This window comes from Podarcis filfolensis (genome assembly GCF_964270895.1).
Source record: "Podarcis filfolensis genome assembly, chromosome: 3".
Lineage (NCBI taxonomy): Eukaryota > Metazoa > Chordata > Lepidosauria > Squamata > Lacertidae > Podarcis > Podarcis filfolensis.
This window is the reverse complement of record NC_139606.1, coordinates 94097935-94123480: the sequence shown is the minus strand read 5'-3', so window position 1 is coordinate 94123480 and position 25546 is coordinate 94097935. Positions and strand designations below refer to the sequence as shown.

The 25546-nt window shown below is 41.4% G+C and overlaps 1 long non-coding RNA gene across 1 annotated transcript; it reads left to right on the top strand.

Annotated features, from left to right (window-relative positions):
* Nucleotides 1–7172: 7172 nt before the first annotated feature.
* LOC310758864 lies at nucleotides 7173–23195 on the top strand. The gene is made up of 3 exons (XR_014546026.1): nucleotides 7173–7256; nucleotides 21181–21289; nucleotides 23111–23195. It is a non-coding gene; the product is annotated as an uncharacterized lncRNA (long non-coding RNA).
* The last annotated feature ends 2351 nt before the right edge of the window (nucleotides 23196–25546 follow it).

Here is a 25546-nt window from a genome sequence, read left to right as displayed (position 1 = left end):
CAGCTCCCCAGTCTGCACAAACCTACTCTATCAATCATGGCAGGATAATGCATAGAGGCTGCACCTGTGACAGGAAATGATTGAGTGTTGAACACAGGGCCTGCCTCGCCTGTCACTTGTGCTTTTGTATTTCTCCAGGGCCGGTTTGAGAATGTTCAGAATTTAGAGCAGGGGGTGGGAAGGAACCATGAATTCACTTGCATTTTATTTAAATTCCATTTGATTAGTCAGCGGGCCGGTGCTGCGGAAGGACCTGCAAATGAACTGCAAGCTAACAAGACCAGGATTCGGTCGAGGCATTGCAGCACTGACATGCTGTAATCGTATGAAAGTGCAAGCAATTTAGTCTAGGTGTAGCAAAATGAAAAATGCAGGCTGCAGCCAATCCATTTGATTTCTCTTACCAAAATGAGAAGTTTTCATCTTATGGAGACATCAGTGGCCCATATGGAATGGAGATAAAATAAGCAGAACTTGTAAGTCATTATTCATCTATGTTAGGAAAACGACACCAGAGAAGCACTGGCAAAGCAAAAGGCGCTTTAATTCTTCTTTGATACCGATGAATTTATATAAATGTAATGTTCTAAATTTTTGGAACTGGTTACCTAAAAAGTAATCTGGGTTTTTCTTTTCTTTTAAAAATCGTATAAGCAGAACACGTTACAATCTATGCCATAAAAGAACACTGGGAATTTAATTGTGCTTAATGCCGTGTCGTCTTTATGGGGATAAATTGGTGGAATCTAATTAATATCCCGCATCGATCATATATAAATTGAGTTTGCTGTTTGTAATTCAATCAAATTCTGAAACTATTCAAGAAGTAGATTACATGCAAATCTGCAGTCTATGATCATCGTAATAAAAACAAAACAATCACCTAATAGAAGGGATATAATAAAAAACAGGTAAATTTCACATCTGAAATTTGGGAATCAGGGACCTTGTTATTTCAGGGTTCGCTCCCATTTTCTTAGTAACTTCTTTTTTAAAAAGTTTCAGTGCTCTTGACATCTTTTATTACCTCAACATTCCCCCCCCCCCCGTTAAGTATTTTCATCTCAAACAGTGTTGGAAATCATTTGCTTCATAGCTTATGTGAGAACAAAAGCGGTTGTACCCTCCAGGAAACTCTACCCGTTTTTTTTCAATAGGCTACACTTAATTGAAAGAACCCCAACCCCTTAGTTTTCCATTGTTAAAGATGCATGCCAAATGTCTTCTTTCACACATTCCCACCACCCCTTGCTTTTGGCTGAATGCCTTTGCAAAAGCAGGTCATTGTTTCTTGAGCAACGAATCAGCTGGTGCTCAGTGGAATGCATACTAGGAGTGCGCACTGCTGCAACTGAAGATTAAAACTTAGGGAAATGTGGGCTAGACGTTCTGCAATATTTTGCACCCCCTTCCACAAATTTTCTCGTCCTTGTCTCTCTGAAATCACAATGAACAAAGACGTCGGGGAAGAGCGTCAGTTGCAGTCGTGTGTGTGGGTGCTATTTGCCTCCCTTTATAACTTTATCAAGAGCAATTGGCAACACACTGATCAGCCAAAATGAAACTAGCTTGGTACGTGTGCCTCTCCTGCACGCAAAGAAGACGCTGTGAATATATATATATATATATATATACCAGAGGATGCCGGCTGCGGCCTCTGCCCTTGCTCCTTCTATTCTCTCCAAGCAGCTGCAGAATGAAGCCTGCAATCTTCTCCTTTCTCTGCAGCAGAAGCATTCATTCCCTTGTCTGCCCGGAGCTTATTTATTTGCAACGGACCTCGGTCTGCAGCTGAAAGCAAAGGAAGGACGCCCAGCAGGCTTGTCTTTCTAAGCTCAGGAAAATAACTCCTTTACTTAACACACACAACCCGGCTGCCTTTCCTAGCTCACTCTCGGTGCAGTGAACTGAACTTTGCCTCGTGGCTTAAAGCCCCGACCATGGGTGTTATTGCCAATGCCAAAAGAGAGCGGAGGTCTCAAAATTCCTATCACAGAGGCGACGCTCGTCTTTCCCGCCATCCGCGGCCTAGCAGTGTGCGGCGAGGAGTGCCCCCGTGGCGCCTGCGTTAACAGCTCTGAGACTTCCCCTCAGCCAGGGCTGTAAAAAATATCATTACATTCCACAAAAGCTCCCCTTCTTCTTCTCCTCCTTGCTTCCCCAGTCTCTTTCCTCCCTCGCTTCTCGGGCTATAAAGAGACCAGCCGCTCAAGCTGCTAGTTAGCGACCCCCCGACAAAAACCTGAGGGGAGAAAGGAAAAAGGAAGGAAGGCTGAGCTTCCCAAGTAGCCCCTTCTTATGAGGGAGAGGAGCGGGGAGGAGGGAGAGCGCGAGCGCGAGCGAAAGACAAACATCTGGGGATTGGACCATATGCTAAAGCTTTGTCTTGTCCTTCGAAGTTAGGCTGCCCTTGAAGTGATTTGTCAAGCGGCCTAGCCGTGACAGGGAGGCGATGTGGTGGGAGGGAAGCGGGACCTGGAAGCCAGGGGCAGAGAAGGTCGCCAAAGCGGGGCAAAGGGAAAGGTGAAGGGCACTCGGGGAGGGAAGGAGGGAGGCCAGGCAACCGGGAAAAGAGGAGGGTGGCAAAGGGTGCGGTGCATTATTGCGGAAGCACAGCAGCCGAGCCCTTTTAGCTTGAGGGATGATGGCCCTTCTTTGGAAACGTCGCTCCTGGTTCCTGGAAGTGGCAGACCGTGTGCAGCAAGCACAAGGCCCTCAGACTAGGGTTGCCATATTTCAAAACGGGAAATTCCTGTCGTCCGCCAAGTTGTTGAGGTGTTTTTTTTTGGGGGGGGGGAGCTCTGTTGAGCTCTGTTAGGGGAAACTAGACCCAAAAATAGTTTTTGAGCTGTTTCTACTGCTTTTTCCATCACGTTGCCATGCATCCAGGTTTTCCCTGACATTCTGCCGATTCAGCAAGCCCTACCTGAATCAAACAGCTCTCCCAGCACATGCTCTTAAAAGGGGAGTTGCATTTCCCGTGTCAATGGCAGCTACAGTGAATGCATACTCATTTGGGGGGGGTGTCCTGTTACCAGCCTGCATTAACAACATTTTAGCTGTTCTGTTATTATTTATTTGAGGGCCTTCATCAGTCTCCCTGTGATGGCTAGTAATTACATGTGTGCAATAGTACAAGGGGAAGTCAGAAATACATTTGGTGTACATTTGTTGCTCTCTCTCTCTCAATTCTTTGTTTTTGTTTATTTTATTTTTTATTGTAATATATTATGAAAAGTCTTAATACAATATTTATTTTTTAAAAAATACATTTGGTGCTATGAATATAAGCACCCTCAGGAATATGGCATCCCAATGTGCAGACTTGGTGTCCAGGACTTAATATGGGGTAAATATGCACTAGGCAGGATTGCGCTCTGGAACATGTTAAAACTCAGTGTGTAAGAGAGTGTCTTTGAGCCTATGTTTATTTACTAAAGTTATATCTTGCATTTGGTCCAAGGAGTTCAAGGCAGCTTACAAAATTATTTTCCCACGCCCCTATTTCCACCTCACAACAACCTTGTGAGGTAAGTTAGGCTGAGAGATAGTGATTTGCCCAAGATCACCCAGTGATTCATTATTTAATTTCTATACCACTTAAATATATTTAAAATATCTCTAAGCAGTGTACAAAAAACTGAAGCAACAACAGGCAACTTAAACAAAATATTACAAAAATACACCTTTGTGTTACTTTAATACAATGTTACATTAATACAACATGCTACATTAATACAAAGTTACTAATCTATGTATCTATCAGTCTATCTCAATTCATTTTCCTTCCGACACTCCCTCCTTCTCAGCCTCCAGGTTACAAACAAACTCTCAGCTCACCCACTAAAGTTTCCTGGAAAGAGTGGGTATCAGCTTTAGAACTCAGCTACATTAGTCAAACAACACTTTGAATGCGTTGTAGACATGCAACACCAGATGGCGACAGAGAGCAAACAAATTTTCTATGCGATTTTTACATAGGGTTTTCTTTTCTTTTGTTATAAATGATTTAATTTCTGACTTATTTATAGTGGTTTTTTTCCCTTGTGTGTAGATCCACCCTTAGTCTCTCACTCTAGAGTTGCTTTTTATGGGCAGACCCAAGGTGGATGGTACTTCCTCAGGTTGCCCACAGCTGGGTCTCATTCAGCTGCATTCGCCACAGCCAGTTCCAGGTGCAACAGGTTTGTTGAGTTTCCCAAGGGGTCCAAAGGATGGGAAGAGGGGCCTCCTCCACTCATAGCTCTTTCTTCACCCTCTGTCCCCTTTTCCTCTAGCTACTTTATGTCTGAGGGGGGATTTGAACCCAGGTCTCCCTGGTCCTTGTTTAACACTCTTAACCACTGCTCTACAGTAATTCCTATATTCCTTTTCCTGACCATTGTTTAACTGAAACTAGCCCATGGATTTTGGGGTTGTACATCACCCTTGAGTACAAAGCTTCCAGATAATATTAGAGTTGGGAACATTGCTGGATTGAGAAAGCAGTGTCTAAATTTAGCTGCATCAGTGCTGGGCCAAAACGTTTTGATGCCTGAGGTTGTAGCTCTCTACCCAATTTAGGGTGTACAATATCCAAGACTGGCCAAGTTATTTGCCACCTGAGACATAAACTCCCACAAGTGCCGCACCATGGAATTCAAAATATAACAACAACAACTACAACAACAACAACAACAACAACAACAACAACAACAACAACAACAATTTGCTGCCCTTTTATGACTGCCCATAATTGGCTGCCTGAGGTGGACACCTCAGTCTGCTGAATGGTAGAGCCACACAAAACTGGGGCAATGAGTAGGGAAAACCATTTCCAAACTTCAAGGCATCAAACACAGCTGTGAAATCTGTTATGCAGATCCTCTCCTATTCTAAAATAAATGCCTTGTTGTCCTGTGGCAGTGATGTGGAATCTGCAGCCCTGCATATACTGCTGACTACAAATCCCATCATCCCTAATGGCTGGCTATGCTGCTGCAGCTGATAGGAAATGTAGTCCAACAGTGTCTGGAGGGCCACATAATTCCCTGTCCTATGACATGGATCTATATAACCAGGAAGCCCAAAGACCTCTTGTAAATTTGCACAGACTGAGGAATGAATAAGAAAAGAAAGAGGAAATGTGAAAGAAATGCAGAGGAAAAGGCAACAGAGGTTGCGTTACTAAGAGATTGTAGAAGGGCGGCTTAAAGACATCTTGTCGGTTATCCTAAAACCTTAGAAACACATGTCCCTGTTTCACTTCACTCCCCTTTTCCTGCCTTTTCTATCAGAAAATCGGGGGAAGATGAGGATGGTGGAAGAAATGAGGCACCAGTTGAAAAAATAATAATAATGAAGGGATGGCTGATCATGCTGCCTCCTTCTTCCCTCTTTCCTTTTTGCCCGCCAAGCGTTGAACTGATTAGAGTGTAATTAAGGCCATAAAACCCTCAGCTTATCCACCTGTTTATTCACTAAAGTCTCAGGCTCATCAGGCAAATTAGCTGCTTCCAGGCTGCACGTTGGGCCTAGAGCTGGACTGATTAATGAAGTTTATTGGGAGCTGTTAAAAGCATTAACTGAAGGAAATCTCAGCAATTCGTCATATTTAAGGGATGGAAATTAAATCTCCCCATGCAAATGAGAGGAGACTCCAAAGCAGCTTCTTTTTAGAGGTTACAGAGGGGGAGTGGGGGTGGCTGGGTGGGTGGGAGGTAGGGAGGAATGGATGAGTTTTATTCACCAGGCTGCTTTGTGTCTCTCTATCCCTGGGGCAGCTGACCCCAGAGCAAACGCTGCTTCCCAGGAGCCATTACCCACCCTCGTAATGGAGCTCATTTAGTGTTTGGGTAAAAACATAAGACAAGGCCTTGATTGGGCAGGCTGTGGTTCTTAGAGTGACAGGGCCCAGATGGAACGACTAGGCCCAGAAAGGCAGTTCCCTACCCACTTGAGATGTCTGCAACATGTGATTTCAAATAATGACATTTCAGCAGTTGCAATGACTTCATTATCATCCAGCTTGGCAGCAGCTTTATAATTTATTTTGCACTCTTCGTTGGTAATCTGATCTGAAAACCGAACAAGATGCTTGAAAATGTTTTTTGTCTGGAAGCTGCCCTTTGTATCCCAGGAAGCTGCCTTATCACATTGCCTCAGAACTGGCTCCGCTGACTGGCATTAGCTGTCTTTTCCATCTCTAACTGAATATGCTCCAACATTCCTCAGATGAAAATAGGGACACTTCCCACTCTGCCCCCATCCCCTCAAACTGATCCTCCTTGACCTCACATTTGTTGTGTCGCCTGCCCCAGACAGAGCATTTCCTCTCAGAAAAAGGGCGAGTGCCACCACCACTAAGGCAACAGGACGCAACGTGCACATCCTCCAACGTCCTGAGAAAACCCGTTAATCCCGATTTTATTTTATTCTTTGGTAGATTTCATAGCTGTCAAGTGTCTCTTATTTGAAGGGACAGTCCCTTATTCCAGCGCCATGTCCCGCTGCTGTCCCTTATTGATGGATGTCCCTTAAATGTCCCTTAAATGATGTCCCTTAAAATTCAAAGGAAGCAGCTCCTCTCCCTCCCTCCCTGCGGCCAACTGTGTTGCTTGGCTGTGTTGCTCACCCAATAAGAAGTCTAAGAATGACTGGGGGGTGGAGCTTGCATGCCTTGTTTGTGGCTAGTTAATGCAAGCTGAAGGGTTTTTTGAATGCTGGATGCCATTTTGTTGCACGTGCTGCTGCAAACTTTGCAGTGCAAAGCCAGGCCGGCGAGCCATCTTAAGTTGAGGCTGCATAGGCCTTGTGGTGCATGTGATTCAGATTCTATTCAGTTGAACCTCTGATTACAAAGTTGGTTGGACAGTGTTCTCGAAGGTACCAGCATGAGTTTGACCAGACTGCAGGAGGACAGGAAGACTGGAGTGCCTGGAACAGGTGAGGCTGCAGGTCCCTTATTTTGGCTGCTGGTCCCTTATTTTCAAGGCTGCTGGTCCCTTATTTTCAAATCTGTACGTTGACAGCTATGAGATTTGCAAAAAGAAAGACGCACACTGATATGGGACGAGGCCAGTGGCAGTGGACAGCCAAAAGGATGCTCCTTTGCATTCACAGCTGCCGCCATCGTCGTCGCTCAGGACAAGCACCAGCTCATCCCCCTCCCCGAACTTGGCTATGGTGCGGGCAGGGACATTCCAGGATTCAATCAGAAACCGGGATGGCTTTTTGTAATAACGGGACTATCCCTGGAAAATCGGGATACTTGGAGGGTATGTAAAGTGAGATGTCAGGGATTGAACTAGAGTCCCTTTTCACACAAAACTTGTCTTCTGCTTCTGAGAAACTGCCCTTTCCATATAACCTAGCTGCTGGTGGCATTCTTAAAGAAAACCATCCCTGTAAATGAGACTGATAAGAATAAAAGCCAAACGAGAATTTAGACAAAGCCTAAAACTGAGCTATAGCCCTTCCTCATAAGATCCATGACACGGAAAAACAAAGTCCTTGTGCGGATTGAGTGGGATCAATTTAATGTTTTCTAGAGAGTTGAGTAGCAAATGAAGGGCCTCTTCTAAGGAATCTCTAAGAGACCTGGTCTCTTGGGGATCAGTACATTGTATAGGCAGCATGTGCCAAAAGTGTCCTCCCACTCTGGGGGGTAAATACCACTGGAGACAGGGAAAAAGTAATTGTTCAAGATTCAAGTATAAATCTGATGCATGTTTCTGTTTCATGCATGTTCCTCTACTTTAATGCTCCTTGTTGTCCTGTGGCTTTCTGATTCTGTTTCTGAAGCTCAGTCACAGCTCTTGTAGGCAGGCTCTTGTTGGCTTGGGTCAACCATTTCCTGCAATCCCAGAGGTTAAGATGTAGGAGGGCAATTGACCCTATTCTTGGGAAGTTCTCTGGGGCAGTTTTCTGCCATGGCCAGAGGCAATATCTTGGCAGTCTCATCTTGGGAGGTTCATAATATGGGCCTCTATCACAGTAATTAAAGATGCATTACCGGTAACCTGTTTTTATTTCCTCCTTTGAGTCCTTGAAGAAACACATTGCAAGTGAAACTCAAAGTCAAATCAAATGTAAAGAATGAATAGTTGCAATTAATTTCAAAGACTCTGAGAAAGACCAGGTAACCTTTTATAATCAACAGATTATTTTATGAGTTTAATTCACAAAACAAATTACAACTTGTTTATTTAGTAGCAGTTGTATCATCTAATTAAAAAAGTAAATCTAGGTGTTTCACAATGAAACAGCTCCATCTAAACAACGTAAAATAAGAATCAACATTTTAAAATACAGTCTGAAGGGTTAGCCCTTAGGTAGGAGATGTTGCCAGAGAACCTGTCCACACAGTGCATCCACAGTTGGGTAACAAGGAATTTTATATTGTATTTAGTCCTCCAATATGGATTTTTCCAGAATTAAAAAAATCCAAGTTTACTGTTGAGAAATTGCAGGCTGCCTGCTGAATGGGGAGAGAATCAAGTGCACAAAGTACAAATATTTAAGGCACTTATGGCTTCAAATTCATGTTAAACTCCCATGTGGATGAGCCCTAAACTATGATGGTATAACTCAAGTTTCTCTGATTATTATCAACAGGTTTGAATTTGGTTTATAACAGTAAAGTGTTGTGTAGTCTAAACTGGCTGCCTTATAATTAAATAAATATCTCTTCCAAACATTCTCACCTAGGACTCAGCTATACAGCTGCAAAAAAAAAGCACACCAAAAAAACCAACAACGTTTTAAAGTGCATTATGAAAATGTGACTCTATATGGGGATGATGAGCTATGGCATATTCAATATATTTTTCAAAACGTTTTTTTAAAAAGCATTTTCACGGCTTAAAAAAATATGTGTCTAGATTCCACCTTAATAACAACAATCATAGATGGGATAAAAACTATGAAAAAGTCAAAAGGCACTTGTTGGTGTAATATGAAAATACTCTTAGTTACAGCGATCCTTGCTAAACTAAGAAAGTAATGTGCATTCTTCTGCCATGCTGTGGATACGCATATATCAAATAAAAGGGAAATATCATAGAGTTAGGGGCTCACAGAAGGGCCCTATGTAAGCAAAATGTATTTCCGCCAAAATAGAAGCCCTATTCAGCCACGGTATTACTGGAATTCGGAGCAGGAATTAATGGGAAGTTGTGGGTTAGCACTTTGATTTATGACCCAGGTAAGACACAAATTGGGAGAGGTTAAAGAGGTCCACTTTGGATACCTGTGGCTGTTCACTTTGGCCTCTGGTAGACACTACTATCCCCACTAGCATGCTCATTATCTCATACAGTACTTGAGATGACGGGGGAAGGGTAGTCAGAATTTCCCTGGCAGGGAGCTAGCAGTCAGATGAAAGGAGGAGCAGCAGAAGTGGGGAGGGTGTTGGTTTGAATAGCCTTGCCCTGGAATTCCCTCCCTGCATAAACAGGGTTTGCAGTGGTACCTCGGTTTTCGAACAGCTAAGTTCACAATCAACTTGGAACCCAAATACTGCAAAACCAGAAGTAGGTGTTCCAGTTTTTGATTATTTTTTTTTCCGGAAGCCAAACATTCTCCATTTTGAGTCCCCCTGTGTTTCCTGTTGCACTGCTAATTTGCATCCCCCCATTGTAATTCAAGCCTTCCATTTCCAATTGCAGTGTTCTGAGGTGATATTTGGAGCTTATGTTTTGTGCTTTTGTTTTTGCTATTTATTTTGTGTTTTTTTGTTTTGAGGCTTTTTCAGTTAATTTGATTGATTGATTGATTGATTGTGTGACTGCGGAAATGGATAAAAGCCCCCATCCAAACAATGACTATCATCAGTGCAGGTAAGAAATTGCTTTAATTTTAATTTTTATCATCTACAATACTGTTTTACTTGTTTTATAGTACAGTACATTGATTATTGCTTTCATTTTATGGATCAGTGGTCTCGTTAGATAGTAAAATTCATGTTAAACTGGTGTTTTAGGGGTTATTTTTAAAAGTCTGGAACGCATTAATCCATTTTGCATGACTTTCTATGGGAAAGCATGCCTTGGTTTTGGAACGCTTTGGTTTTGGAATAGACTTCTGGAATGGATTAAGTTTGAAAACCAAGGTACCACTGTTTTCAGGAAAAATAATCTTAAATCATGTGTAATTTGCCTGTTGATCAAAAGTTTCCTTAATTTAAGCCTGAGGGGAAGAAAATGGAAAAGAAATGGAGGTTCAGTTCACTACAGAAACATTGGACTGGATTCAGCTAATGAGTCTCACTAGCAGAAGCTCATGCAAGGACATTTCCCACCCCACCCCATCTCCACCCACATGTGCCCCATGCTCCTAAATTGGCTTGAGACAGTCAGGAGAACCCCCAGAACAGTGGGGGGGGAGAGAAGGGGATCATTCCATCTTGCAAGCTGAAATGCTAACCTTTGGACATAGTGCCAAGCTGAATTCCTCCCATTGGGTTGGATCCAGATTTCCCTTCCACCAACTGGAGCATCCCTTAACCGATTTCCTCTCAAAGGATGATGCATCCATCCATGGAGGAAGAGATGATTGTTCCTCCCTTTGTCTCCATTCTCTCTCTCTCTCTCTCTGGCAATGGGATCCTTCTTTCCCATCCATGGAAGGTGAAGTCTGGGTCCTACCCATTTTTAGAAGTTTACCAATAAGTTTCAGCTCATGTCATATCGTTCTTTGTAACCATCAACAAAGACAAGATAAAGAAGGAAAGAAGGATTGCTTTAGTGCACTTCATACTTGGGTGTTTCCTGACTAGAGATCTGGTTATTCACTGCAGTTATTTGATTAACATTTTTAAGCAGTTTATCCACCGTAATATTTACCTGTTTCAGTGAGTTGTGGGGAAAGGGAATTTCAATAAGAAACTGAAATTGGGTTTGCTAGTTTGCTCAAGGCTTCCTGCAGTTTTCTGTTTGTACAGAACTTTTTTTTTCCAATAGGATGGCTAGCATCTGCACACCTGTCATAAAGCAGTACAACTATTTCCAAATACGCTTGATAGAAAATAGCTAAAATGATCTCTTAAGCAAATCAATTTAGTGTAAGATTATGCAAGCCTTTGACTTACATAGAACTCCGCCTTTGACAAAATGGATAATAATTTTCAGCCAAGATTGAGAACCAGCAAATACAATGGATGTATGTGCTTGAGAAATGTACACATTGTCCCCAATAGCTAGGGGATATTTGAGTAATTTGTGACTGTAGCACATTCAGAGTTCATCAGTTTCCAAAACTGGGAACAGAGCTTCACCACTCCTATATAATACTGCCTGGCAGCACAACACACTTTGACAGCTATTGTTCTCATGATGCGGCTTATAGTTTCATTCTTCAAATAAAGTAAAGCTGCAGTCCTATGCATGCTTACTTAGGAATAAGCTCCATTGAGCACAGTGGGAGACATTTTGCTGCCTGAAGCAAAGGACAAGATGGCATCCACAACAGAAGCTGGCCAGACTAGTAGCTGAATCCGAATTCAACACTGGCAACAGGATTGCATCCTCCAGCACCCCCAAAGGGCAGCAAGCTAGGTGAGCCATAGTTCATCATCTCCACCAGAGGGATCAGGAAGAATAGCCAGAGGGCTGCTGCCGCCCCTGGAACCTGCTACCTGAAGTAATGGCCTCCCTCTGCCCTACAGTAGGGCTGGCCCTGGTTGGGATTGCTTTTAAGTAAACATGCTTAGTCCTATTGAATTTGAAGGTGTTTGTTGGCTCCTGATACACAGCTTACCTGCACAGGTGGTTGAGTGCAAATGGGGCTACCAAGATAAAGTATTGATTTCTACACACTTGGTATGCAGTTGAAACTGAGAGAGGATCTTGCTCATTGGACCCAGATAAGACCTACCTATCTGTCAAAGTGCCTTCTCCCATATAAACAGTCCCAGGTACTGCAATTGGCAGCGTCTCTTTCTGTTGTGCCCCAAGTGGGTTTAGCCCACTGAGTGGCAATATGGTAGGGGGTCTTCCTCTGTTGTGGCTCACCGGTCTTGGAATTCCCTTCCCCTGGAGGGACAGACAAAATGGACTATGAGGGGTTTCCTACTGCTATTTAAAACAAAAAAAACCCTGTTTTCCCATCTAACTCAATATTCTCTGTACTGTACTGATGAGCAATTGCTCTTTAGTATTTCAGAGAGGAGCCTTTCCTGGCCCTTGCTGGAGAAGTTAGCATCCAATTTGCCGTACCTGCCAAAGGCTGCTTCATAACCAATACCTGAGTTTGCTGAAAACACCAACAAAGCTGGATGTTATCAGCATGGCAGTGCCTTACTCCAAAACCATGAGTAATCTCACCTATAGGTTTTATGTAGACTTCAGATTGTGCTAAAGTAATGACACTCTCCGCTATCCCATTGCATCAGTGTATGCAAAAATATAAGGATGGAGAATGTAATGGTATGTGTGCAGAGGCCCACAGAGCACAATGGAAGGATGCAGAGCTCCTCCCTCCTGTCTCACTGCCATTTACATTTTCTTTCAAAGTATAATGTGTGTGGGTGTGTGTGAACCATTGTGGTTAGGATGGATTCCAACAACAACAACAACAACAACAACAGATCAGTGGAAGCCTGGGAAAGTAAAAGGGTCCTTGCAGCTTACCAGAAAGATAGGAGAGTGGGCACCAGGTGAATTTCTTTGGGCAGCTTGTTCCAAGGCTGGGGCATTTCCACAGAAAAAGTTCTGTGCCCTGTAACTTCCCAGTGCACCCCAGATAGCCAAAGGGTTCAGATAGGAATGGGGTAGCAATTTGATTCTGTTCACATTTAAAGGCAAACTTACCTCATTCACATTTTCCCATAAAAGATCCAAGCCGAAGCACAGCCATCCTTCAAAATTCAAATTTCTCTGAATTTTGCAATGCAGTTTTCTAGCCAAGTAATGTGTACAGAAGTGCATATGCTAGTGCAAAGTGTCCCTATGAATGCATGTATGAGTGAAAACAACACACAAAAGGCATTATATTGGGAAAAGGTTGCTTTGCAAACATTTTATATTAATGTGTATTTTAGGAGAAATTTGCACTAAAATTAAGGTGAATTTTCATGAAGACTTCTTTAAAAAAAATGCAAACTGTTGTGGAAATGCGGAGACCTGAATTTAAGATTAGAAAAATGAGAAACTGAGAGAAACCAGAATTGATGTCTGAAGTGCCTCTGATCACCGGATTTACAGTGTTGCATGGACAGGCAGAAGCAGGTCCTGAACCTTACCCTTCCCACTTTGCTCTCCCCAAAACACTAGTTTTCTGCTACTGAGGGTTATGTCTAGGCACAAGAGTTTCATGGGCAAAAGAAACAGTAAAGGAGACATGTTTTGAAACAGTGGGTGCAGGAATGAAGAAAGGGAAAGGGTTCCGCACATAATTTCTACCACCCACTCACTCATGCTGCACTTTTAAATCACCCTAGCTTTGCCTTGCTTTATATAGCAGTGATGGCAACCCAGTTCTAACACATGCTGTTGCCATGTTTAATTTGCCCAGTAGAGACCAAGGTACATCTGAGAAGAGGTGAGGGGCCATGGTGAGCGGCCGAGTGCCTTGCTTTGCATGTGAATGCTCCCATCGTCAGTCCTTGGTCTCTTTGGATAAAAAGGGTGACGTAGAGTAGGTGATGGGAAAGGCTTCTGCCAGACACCGTAGAGAATCTCTCCCAGTCATAGTAGGCTTATTGGGCTGGGGAGCACAAATGTAGTCTGATATTACGCAGCTTCCTATGTTCCTAATAGGAAATGGAAGCGCAATGCAAATCAGTGAAAAAATAGGGAAAGGCAACTTATTTCCAGCTTCAGCATTCATACAAAAATATCATGCCTTTCAGTCTTCCACACATTGCCATTAGTTGCATGGCACCCTGCATCTGCAAAACTCTCAAGTATATGGAGAAGCTTCCTGTATATTCCTTCTGGGTAATTTGTTAGTGGATATGCAAAGCAAGATTTCTTTCTGTGTACATTGTACTTGATTTGTTGCTGGCAACATTTGACAGCTCACCTGATCAGCCTTTGGCCTCATAATTATTTCAAACTGTCTTTGTTCTTTCTGTGCCTTCTGCAATATATTTGATTTTTTTTTTTTGGTCCTTATTAACTTTTTACAGCATGTTTTTCAGCTGTGGCTAAAATCACAGTGTTAATGAACCAACCATGGTAATCACTATTAGTTATCTAGGAGCTTTAATGAAGCATAATTAAAACTAACATGACATGTATGGAAAGAGCTGTTCCAAACTCTTTTATTATTATTATTATTTATATCCTGGTTTTTTTCTTGAATAGAAATTATTCCTTATTCCAGTTTTCGGTGCAATAATTGCTGCATTCAGTGAGAGCTTTTTCTTATCAGAAAACCAGAACCTGAGGGGGGAAACACCATAGTTTCCTTGGGAGGGACATTTAGCTAATCCTTAAGTCAAACACACTCAAGAAACATACTCAGGAAAATGGAAGTACATGTCACAGTGAGGAATTGCTTCAACAACTGGCATATGATTCTTTCCCCTCTTGCATGAGAATATATCGAATGAAGAATTATGGCAGATTATATATTCCATTTAGGAGATAATTGTGAACATATATGTGAATGTTTGCATGTTGAAATTCTTTAACACTCCAGATGAAACATGCTTTTTTTATTATGCAAATCTCCTCTTTTCATACTTTTTGAGGAATAGATCTAGAGAGTATAGCACCTGCACTTTAAAGCAAAGTTTTTATGTCAACGGATAGCATGCAAAAAAAGGTTAATAAAGCAAATTTGCTCTCCATCCTTAACTGATGTTGTTTTAATAAGCTGCTTCAATTTGATAGACTTAGCTTTTCTTTTATTCTGCTATATTTGAACTAGCTGTTTTAAGTCACAAGTGTTCTATTAAGACATATGTAATGACAAATCTTACCTCTCCTTAAAGTAAATCCAAACTCCAGCAGCAAAAATTGGTTAATGTCATTTTAATGTCACCAGTAGATTTTAAGTACAGGATAAATCAATTATTGTAATCGCAGCCCTTGTGTAAATCACTAAAGGCAAACCAACCTCAGGATTATAAAATGAATCTTTGACAAGTATTCAAGGTTTTAGCATATTCCCAATAATGAGGATTAAGCACTTGCTATCTTGTGAAAGAAAAGTTTTATTCAGTTACTAAGGAATATGTGCGTAATCATTAAGAGAGGTCAGATTAACAAAGGTATTTTGCAAAAAAAGGGCATCCAGTACAACATCTGGTGGAAGATCAATGATAATTTTGTCAATTCTTTTTGTAAAAGGGGAAAGATTAAGAAAGTGATAAGATAATGGAGTAGCTTAATGCTATATTTTGAAAGAATGGACAGAAATTATAATGGTATCATAAAATATAATTATATAACTTTTTGACATTTTTATGTCAAGAAAAAGACTATTCTTCCTTGAACCAAGAGCAAACAATGATTTCTGAAATCCACGGGCAATTCAGTCAATCCCAAATAAGTCCTGATTCTACATGAAGGGATTATGTAAAAAAGGCTCCAGACTAGTCTATCTGGTTCATTACAATTCCTCACACTTCACTTTTTTTGTAGCTGTAAATGCGGAAAAGAAATTTGAATGTAATGTTCTGACTCCTGATGAAATCCTGTGATAATTTTTTTTTTAAAAGACCAATCATATGTTTAATTGGATAATTTGCTCCAAAATACAGTTCACTCTAAAGGAGACTTTATGCTGAGTATAAATGATGAATAATCTTACCATGTATTGCTTTTCGAAAAGCCAGCCTTTTACTTTTCTGTTTAGTGGAATGTTGAAAACAGAACCGGTCGTCAGCAGGAATGTGTCTTATAAGGGCAAAATGGCTTTATTGTATTATCATTAATAATTTAATTATTAATGAGAAACTGTGCATTAAGTGTCAGAATATTTTTTTATTAATGTCTGATATCAGTGTTTACAGGTGCTCTCCCCCTCTGCAACGTTGCAGTATATACATTTCAGCACATATATCTTTTTAATCCAAGTACACTTGGGTTTTATCTAGAAAGATTTGTTTTGTACAAGCATTTTAAATTAATGAATATGACTTGGCTCTGGGGATCCCCTTCTGTTAATTGGAAGAGGGTTTTAAAAATACCTTCTCCAGCTTCCCGTTCTGTCCTTTTGGCACATGGAATTACACGTTTATTTTTAAACAGCACGATACAAAATTCCGTGTCTGTTGCAACGGAGAAAAGAATTTACATTGCTATTTGAGCTGCAATTTTTTTCTTTTCCAAAACAACATGTCTCTGTTCATAGATACGTCTTTCTGCATGCTTACAGTCTTGGTGTCATATGAATTGTGGCGTAATAGCATTTAGTTATGGATGTGTTGGGGAAATGTGCATATTATTCATAAATTGCACTCCACAATGTAAATGAATATCTGCCATTTGAAAACAAAACCAAAAACATTTTAACCACTTCAATTTCAAGAACCAAAATATTTTTTAAAAAAAATATTTATTCTTCAAATAAAACATAAATGCCATGGCTACTAAATTGGAAAGAAAATTGTTATATGAAAGTCATATGTGGTTTAAATGTACTGCATTTTAGATCTTGATGTAAGAATAAATATTCTTACGACAGGCTTCCTCTGTATAGGAGTAATGTTTATAGATTTGTCTGGCTGCTAAATTGTTGAATCTATTTAATTTAGTTTTTCATGTGAAAGATTTTAATTTTCTTTTATTGCTACACATTAGATGCCATTGTTCCTCATGCAACTGAGGACTGAATTTTATTATCTGGCGCGGGTTCTAGAGGGGTAAAGCGAAATGATCGAAGAGGAAAATCACAGTCCTTTAAAAAGAAGGATTCCTTGACAAAATTGTAATCACCTTTAGAAACAGTTTGCGGATAATCAAGGATTGTTACAGTAAATGAATAGCATCAAGAACACGCTGCTTAAAAGACGGGGAATTTCTGCTGAAGGGATATATTAATGCATAGAAAGATCATCTGAGTCTGTCCTGTATATGTGATAAAACAGAAATTTGCAGTAGACGTCTGGCATCTGGTGGCTTGGAAATGAAATGACAGCCTTTCCTGAAAGGCAGCAAGAATGTTTAAAGACTGCTTCGAATCTTGGTTTTATTGCAAATGGGAAATCACAGTTTCATTTCCTAACAAACTTTCAAAGCCTCTCAATTTTTTTCTGTGGAGAATTTGGAGTTCTTGCAACATCTCTGTGTGGTCATAATACTAATGATAATAAAATCATAGAGTTGGAACCTGAAACCTTGGCGTTATCAGCACCACGCTGTAACCAACTGAGCTATTGAGGGTGATTGCTATTGGTTTAATGTCTACGTGCCAAAACATATGGCCATTTCTCTGAATTTACCCCTCTGATCTCAAAGTACCTTTCTTTGTGGGAGAAAGCAAGACAAGTGAGGGGTTTTTATGCCACATCAAGCAGAGAGGAAGGAAGGAAGGGTCTCTAGAATGCCGAATTTAATCACTTTCTCACAAGTTCTGCAACTAGAATAAATTATGTAAATAAACTTGACATCAGCTGGGGTTGTCCCTGTATCTCCCACCCTGTATCTCCAATGCTGTGGCTAGCTCTGTTTTGCCATGCAGATTTCTACAGCCTCTAGTTATAAGCAACTGCCTTCAACTTCTGTGGCAAAAACTATACAGCGCCGTGACTTTCCCTTGCTTCTTGGATGGTTATTTTGGGATATTGGTTAGAAATAAAAATCCTTGCATTCTTCCATTGCTGTGATAGGATAACTGATACTTTCATATACTTGATGCTATGCAAACAATACACCTAAAATAATCTACAAACTGACCCATCCATGGGTTAGAAAGTGGTTATTCTCAGTGTGTGCCATTCTACATGAACATGATAACCTTTGAAATAGTTCTCCAGGGAGGAACAGAATAGAAAGATTGAATAAAAGAGGATAAATAGATATTTTTTTAATTCTATGGTGCGTATTATTCATACTTTTCTGAGACATTCAGATATGGAGCTCTGGCATCCTTTCCTCTATTAGCAAACTTGGGTGGCCTCATGCCACACGACCATCAGTTTGGAAGAAAAATGGGGCCAGCCAGACATAACAAGTAGGTTTCTGTATAACCAAGGAGCAACCCAGGAATCCTAAAGTATTCTGTTCATACAGTAATAGGAAATAAAAGTTTTGAAAATCCAAAAGACAGGTCTTTCTATGCTTAGTGACTCCCAGGACCTATGAAATGTTGATGACTTCAGTTTGCAGATTAAAGGAATGTGGAGAGTGTTATGTACTCAGCTTGGATCCTAGAACAATAGGCAAGTAGGATCCTAGAAGGCAGCAACCTGATTGGTCTGCAGGAGCCGCCCAATCCGGCTCCAGGAGGAAGTGAATCAGCATCCTGATTGGCCTGCAGGAACAGTCCACTCAGGCTCCAGGAGGGGAATTGAATCAGCCAATCACATGGGACCCATTGTGTAAATAATGTACCTCGGGTTAAGTACTTAATTAGTTCCGGAGGTCCGTACTTAACCTGAAACTGTTCTTAACCTGAAGCACCACTTTAGCTAATGAGGCCTCCTGCTGCTGCTGTGCCGCCGGAGCACGATTTCTGTTCTCATCCTGAAGCAAAGTTCTTAACCTGAAGCACTATTTCTGGGTTAGTGGAGTCTGTAACCTGAAGCGTATGTAACTTGAAGCGTATGTAACCTGAGGTACCACTGTATATATAACCAGAGGTTTTTGGGGAAAGCACTCACTCACTGTTTACCATGAGCTGAAATAAAGAGCATGAAATCAGCACTGAACTCCAAGTATATTTCAGAGAGGGATGGAAGGACTTGCTTTGTTTGATCCCTTAACTGCTTGTGGTATCCTAGAAGGGAGCTTAGGGTTAAGAGGATCTGTGAATCTTCTCCATGCTATATGCGAAAGCTTTGGGACAGGAAAGGGGGGAAAGCACATTTCCACTTCTCCACTCTCCAGATACCAAATGATACAGCAATAAAACACTGAGCCCTTGAGCACTTAATAGCACTGTGCAGGGTAGTTTCAGTAAGGTAGAAATGAAAAAGGGGTGTCCTTTTTCCTTTCCCGCCTCCACATCTGTGCACATCTGCACTTCTAGGTTCCTGTTCCAGGCTGGTTGGAGTTCCTTACAGGGTTTGTTTCTAGGGGCTGAGGAAACACTGCAACATTTAGTTGTGAGTCTGCTTATTGTGGGCAAATAACAAAGAGATAAGAACATTTCCTTTGTGGGAATTTCACTTGGACAGATTTTGTTATTCATTTGTTCAATTTTTAAAGTTCTCTTCATCTGTTAAGCCTAGGCTCCTTTTGGAGCTATCCAGGGTGCCACCCACCTTACATTTTTTGCCTTTTGATCTTGAACCTCTGCTTTGCCCTGCCCTTCTTTATCTGGACTTGTTCTCTGCTTTGTTTGAGCTTGCCTTGCTGGAATATGAGTTAGGCTGGGATTTGAAACTGGTGTTGGAGGTACATGATCTGGTGTCCCTGACCTCTGTGCTCAGCATAAGCCCCTACCGGGCTAGAACCACATTATCCCTGAGCTGAGACCACTGCCTTGGACAGAACAAGAGACTCTAACAGTTCCTCAAGAATTATTGGGGATCAGGCATCCAACCACTTAAATAATAAGGTGCCTATGCTTATATAGAAACATCCAGGAAAAGGCCAATGATGGGAGATGGTGGAACATAAAAAGTTGTCTTTTTGAGGCAGGTGATGGATCTGCTTATCACAGTATTATGGGCACTGGCTGCCAGTGACTCTTCAAAAATACTCGGGACAGAACCTGGGATCACAAATAGGAAGGGAAGCCAAGGTGATAAGGATTGAAATAATTGAGGCTAGGAAACATCCATCGAAGACTTGGCCATAATGTTTTAAAGCAGATAACTCTTATAGGCTCAGTAACTTGAGGAGTGTGCAAAGAATGATGCTGAAGTCTGTTGATGTGAATACTGATGGCAGCAGTTTCTCAGGCATGGGGCTTCCATTGTCTGGCCTCTAAGTCAGTCAAATGAACCATGGGTGGCTTGGTTAGGTTACAGATTAGAAAGAAAGAGAAGGCATTTGCATTTTCCCTCCAGGCTCATTGCTGTCTTAATGGGTTGACCTGGGGTTGTGGGTCCCTGGCGTGGGTCCCTAGCCATGATGGCTATGTTCTGTCACCACAGTGAGAGACAGTATGCCTCTGAATACCAGTTGCTACATGAGCAGAATGCTGTTGTGCTTGTGTCTTCCTTGCAGGCTTTCCACAGGCATCTGGCTGGCCACTGTGAAAACAGGATGCTGGACCAGATTTAGGAGACTCTTATGTTCTTATGTGGTCAGTTCTTTGGGGACGGGACTGGATTTAGACTCCAGCATTTCTGATGCAGGAGTCCCTGATTCAGAGGCTTCCAATCCAATGGGCTTAGGCCTCATAAAGTCAGGGCCCATGTAGTTTTCCAGCATTTCTGCCTGTGTTGCTGCTTGTCAGATGGACCTGACTGGCTCCTCTTCATCTGAGTTGCTCTCCAAGAACCAGGCTATTGCTCAGAGTTGGGCCCTGACACAGTCTTAGCAATCCTTCAGGACTGAAAGACAGCCTAGAAATCAAATCAGTCAGTCAGCCAATGAAAAATTTCCATGACTTCCTACTGCCACATTTACTTCTTGCCAGAAAAGTCCGTGCAATTGCCACAGAAACAATTTAGATTTTTTAAGTCTAAATTCAAATGTGAAGTGGCATTTTCTCTTTCTCCCCTTTCATCTCTACCATTCATATCTGGCATCACATAACGTGGCTGTGGAATTCAATCTGTGAAATGTGACTTCAAAAGTTATATTAAATCCACTGAAAAGTGCTGATTCAACTTTCAACAGCCCAGTCAGCATCATGCTTGTCTGCATTGTGTCAGCTGTTGTCAGAAATTTGGAGGGCATCACTGGTACATAAAAGTGAAATGTGAAAAAATGGCAGATTTTGGATTTCAGGGTGGTGGAGAATGGTTTCCTCCAAAAAAAGAGTTTCTGCTTTGAGTTTACATGTACTAATTAGCCGACTCTTATCTTGGTATATAATGTGACATGATTGCAGCCTTAATATTGCATCTTTATATGTGAATCCTATGATGTATTTAAAAAGTGAATCTTTGTTAATGAACTCGCTCCTTATACTTAGACTGTTTGAAGCATTCAGTCCAGCCACTCTACAATATTAACAGATGCAGAGTCAGACAGAAAACCTATTGATCAAAAGTGATATATCCAGAAGCAACATACTGTTTACAGTAAGTTATCATTCAACTGAATAATGATTTAGCCATTTACTAGGAAAATCTTCCAAATTGAAGTCTAATACACAGATACTAGGTCTTCCTGATGGCACCACATTGCCAAGATTAAGTCCCATAAAGTATCTCACACAAATTTTATTGAAACTACTGCACAGTTCTTTATGTGTGGGATACAGAAGCACATAAAGTATCTTGCAGTAAATTTTGTAATGAATGGCCACAAACTGCTTGTTAAAGGTCCCTGTGTGAATGTTCAGCCCCTCAGAAGCTATTGCCACTCTGATGTATTTTTCTAATAGTTTGCAGCCTACCAAAACATGTCAAGAAGATATAAGTATGGGCAAATGACTTAATGGTAAACATAAGTACTATAGCATGGAAGATGAGATTATCACAGCATCTATCTATCAAAAGGTGTGTCACGGAGTGTTTGACTGACCATGAATCCTTTGCAAGTTGGTAGCATGGACTCTCCTGGATTTATTGGAAGGGAAAGTGGTATACTGTATTGAGCAGGAAATTTGTGGCAAATACTTCTCTTTTTTTGCTTCTTGAGAAGTCTTTGGTGAAATGGAGACGTCCTGCAAAATGCTAACCATGTTTGCTTTAACTCTGGTAAAGATCCAAATAGCACAATGAAATCATGGTGCATCTTGCTAAATTATCCCTAGAGAATATGTATAGGGACACACCAGTGAGATCTGCTGCTTACAGTCTTTTAAAATACAACATTAGAAAAACGGGGGTTGCGTTAACCATGGTTAAATATTATTGGGGTGTATGGGGTGTTAGAGGAAGGGTGCCTCCTTTTGGCAACTCCTGCAGCCAGGCTGGTGCCGAACATACTGCTCTGCTTTCTTTGGACTGCATCAGCGAGGTCGAGAGGGGAGTCTTGTTGTCTGGGCAGCCCAGGACCTCCAAGCTTGTGCTCCAGGGAGGTCACTTAGGTGCCAACACAATGGTTTGACTTCACCCCCGGAGGTGCGTTCCACTGTCTCTCAAGACAGATGGATGCCAGCAGGTTAAGTATTATGTCAATATAGGCATAATAATTATATCCTTCAAGCTGTGGGTTTGCATCCTGAACTGTAAAGGTAAAGGGACCCCTGACCATTAGGTCCAGTCATGGCCGACTCTGGGGTTGCGGCGCTCATCTCGCTTTATTGGCCGAGGGAGCCGGCGTACAGCTTCCGGGTCATGTGGCCAGCATGACTGAACAGCATGACAGCATCCTGAACTGTAGCCAGACTTAAACGGGTTTAAGGACTGTTGAGCCACTTTTTGTCAAGGCAGATAAACCATGCACAACCATGGTTTATGTGGCCGTTCATTACAAACTGAAAGCTGGAGATCTAGAGATTGCGGAAATTAACATCCACCCTTCCAACATTCAAAATCTCCACTTTGACTTTGCAAATGCAAAATGTTATACACCCTGATTCATACAGAGTTAAGACCAAAATGTTTGCCACTTATGTCTGGCATAAAATGAAGAGGATATTTCGCCAAGCTGTGTAAGAGGCTTGTCAAGCGTTTCTGCTCACCCTGTTTGGCAGGAATTGCATCATAAGCCTTTTGACTGATGCCAGGTTGACAAAAAAAAGAGGGGCTTTGTTGTGGCATTAATGTTTTGAAAGTGATGTTTTTGTCCCGTGCCTCAAGTGACATAATGGATCATCCCTCTTAAACCCTTTGCTGATACAGCCACTGTGATCAGGGTGATTGATGAAAAATCCAATTGGCTCTGAATGTTTTTATTGTTAAATTGTATGGAAGAACAAGACAATCACTCTACTGATATCTTCACTTCTATAGGCAATGGCTGGACATATGCATGCAGTTCAGTATATGAATGCTTGCACACATCTCAACATATGCACCAACAGAACGAGCACACCTACAAAACAAGTAAACAAAACAAGTATTTTCTTTTTTAGAAAATAGAGTTACAAGCTTGGTAGATCAGGGGAATGCTTTGGACATAGTATATTTTGATTTCAGTAAGGTTTTTTAACAAACTCCCCCATGATATTCTTGTGGAAAAGCTGGTAAGATGTGGGCTGGACAAGGTTGCTGTTAGATAGATTTGTAGCTGGTTGACTGACTGAACACAAAGAGTGCTCACTAATGGTTCCTCAGCATCCTGGAAAAAAGTGACAAGTGGGGTATCACAGGGTTCCGTCCTGGATGACTTGGATGAAGGAATTGAGGGGATGCTCATCCAATTTGCAGATGGCGCCAAACTGGGAGGGGTAGCTAACACAGCAGAAGACAGAATTGGGACTTTAACAGATTAGAGAACTGGGCCCAAACTAGCAAAATGAATTTCAATGGCGACAAATGTAAGGTTCTACACTTAGGCAGGAATAACAAGCTGCATAAATATAAGATCGAGGATACCTGGTTTACTAGTAGTACATGTGAAAAAGATCTAGGGGTCTTAGTAGAACACAACCCCAACATGAGTCAACAGCGTGATGCAGCAGCCAAAAAAGCTAATGCTATTCCAGGCTACATCAACAGAAGTATAGTGCCCTGATCAAGGGAATTAATAGTACTGCTATATTCTGCCTTGGTCTGGAGTCCTGTATCTGGTTCTGAACACCACAATTTAAGAAGGATATGGACAAGCTGGAATGTATGCAGAGGAGGGCAACCAGTGTTTTGGAAATCAAGCCTTATGAGGAACAGTTGAGGAAGCCCGAGAAGAGATAGAATAGCTATCTTCAAATATCTAAAGAGCTGTCACGTGGAAGATGGAGCAAGCTTGTTTTCTCCTGTTCTTGAGAGAGATTCCGACTAAACTTTAGAAATAAGTTTCTGACAGTAAAAGCTGTTCAACAGTGGAATGGACTCCTTTGGAACATGGTAGTTTTTAAGCAGAGGTTGGGTGACCATTTGTCATGGATGCTTTAGCTGTGATTCCTGCATCATAGGAGGTGGGTCTAGATGGCCCTCAGAGTCCCTTCCAATTCTTTAGTTCTTTGATTCTGAGTCTCTGGCTTTCTATTCAGTCTACTTCTCAGGGTTGTTGTGAGACTAAAAAACTCTACTTGCATGTTTCTTGCTTGCATGCCTGAATCCTTTTGTTGTCTATTTTCAAACTTGCTTCCCCCCACACACCTTTTTTTAAAAAATGGAATCCATCTCACACTTTTTTATAAGTGCCAAGCTTTTTCAGTACTGAGGCACCAAGATTCATGCAAAAGCCATATGTAATTCTTGATACATTACTTACTGGAGCACCAAAATGCAGGACAGGCTTCCTCAACCTCGGCCCTCCAGATGTTTTTGGCCTACAACTCCCACAATCCCTAGCTAGTAGGACCAGTGGTCAGGGATGATGGGAATTGTAGTCTCCAAACATCTGGAGGGCCGAGGTTGAGGAAGCCTGGTGCAGGATAACCTCGGCCTTTCAGGCTGATTGAAAACAACAGCATACAGAACAAAACTGTGTGCAAAGCTTTATCTTTTGTGACTCTTCCAACATGGAAAAATAAGAATGAACTCTAGTGGGGAAATATGGATCCTGGTAAATGTTTTACTTTTAAATTTACACCGTCGGAAAACATCAGAATTAAATCATGTCTTATAAATTATTATTTACTTCTTAAAATTTAGATACCACTTGAAAAACCTCAAAGTGGTTTACAAAAATCATGGGCACACACACACATGTGAAAGTAAAATGGAGATAGATTCATACACAGCTATGTGGATTTAACCATCATCATCATCATCACAGTAACCTCATTTCCAAACTTTAAAATTTTGTTATACAGTATAACAACCGTGCCAATATTTTTGTGCCAAATTTACTAGCAGGCTATAAGAAATGGGTTTGCTTTATTGCATATTTTAGTTATGGATGCTGATATATTAATGCTTCTATAACTGGTTTTATATTTGTAAACCACTTAGAATGCAATTTTTGGCATTAGCGGTATATCAAGTAAATTATATGATATCATTAATAAATCATGATAGTAATAATACTGAGAACCCTTTTGCAGGCACACCTCTGCAAGCGAGGGGGTGGGGGGGTAGCAGCTTGGGGGATTTTGGGGGAGAGGAGGAAGGATTAATCCTATCCTGCAGCCCTTATTTGGGGGTTTGGTGGCAGAATGCCTGCTTTGATTAGTGTGCACACTAATAAGACACACTAGTGACACAACATGTAGTTTGGCTCTAAATCTGCCATTTTATGCCCATTTGCTTGGGAGTGGGCCTTACTAAACTGAGCGAGACCTC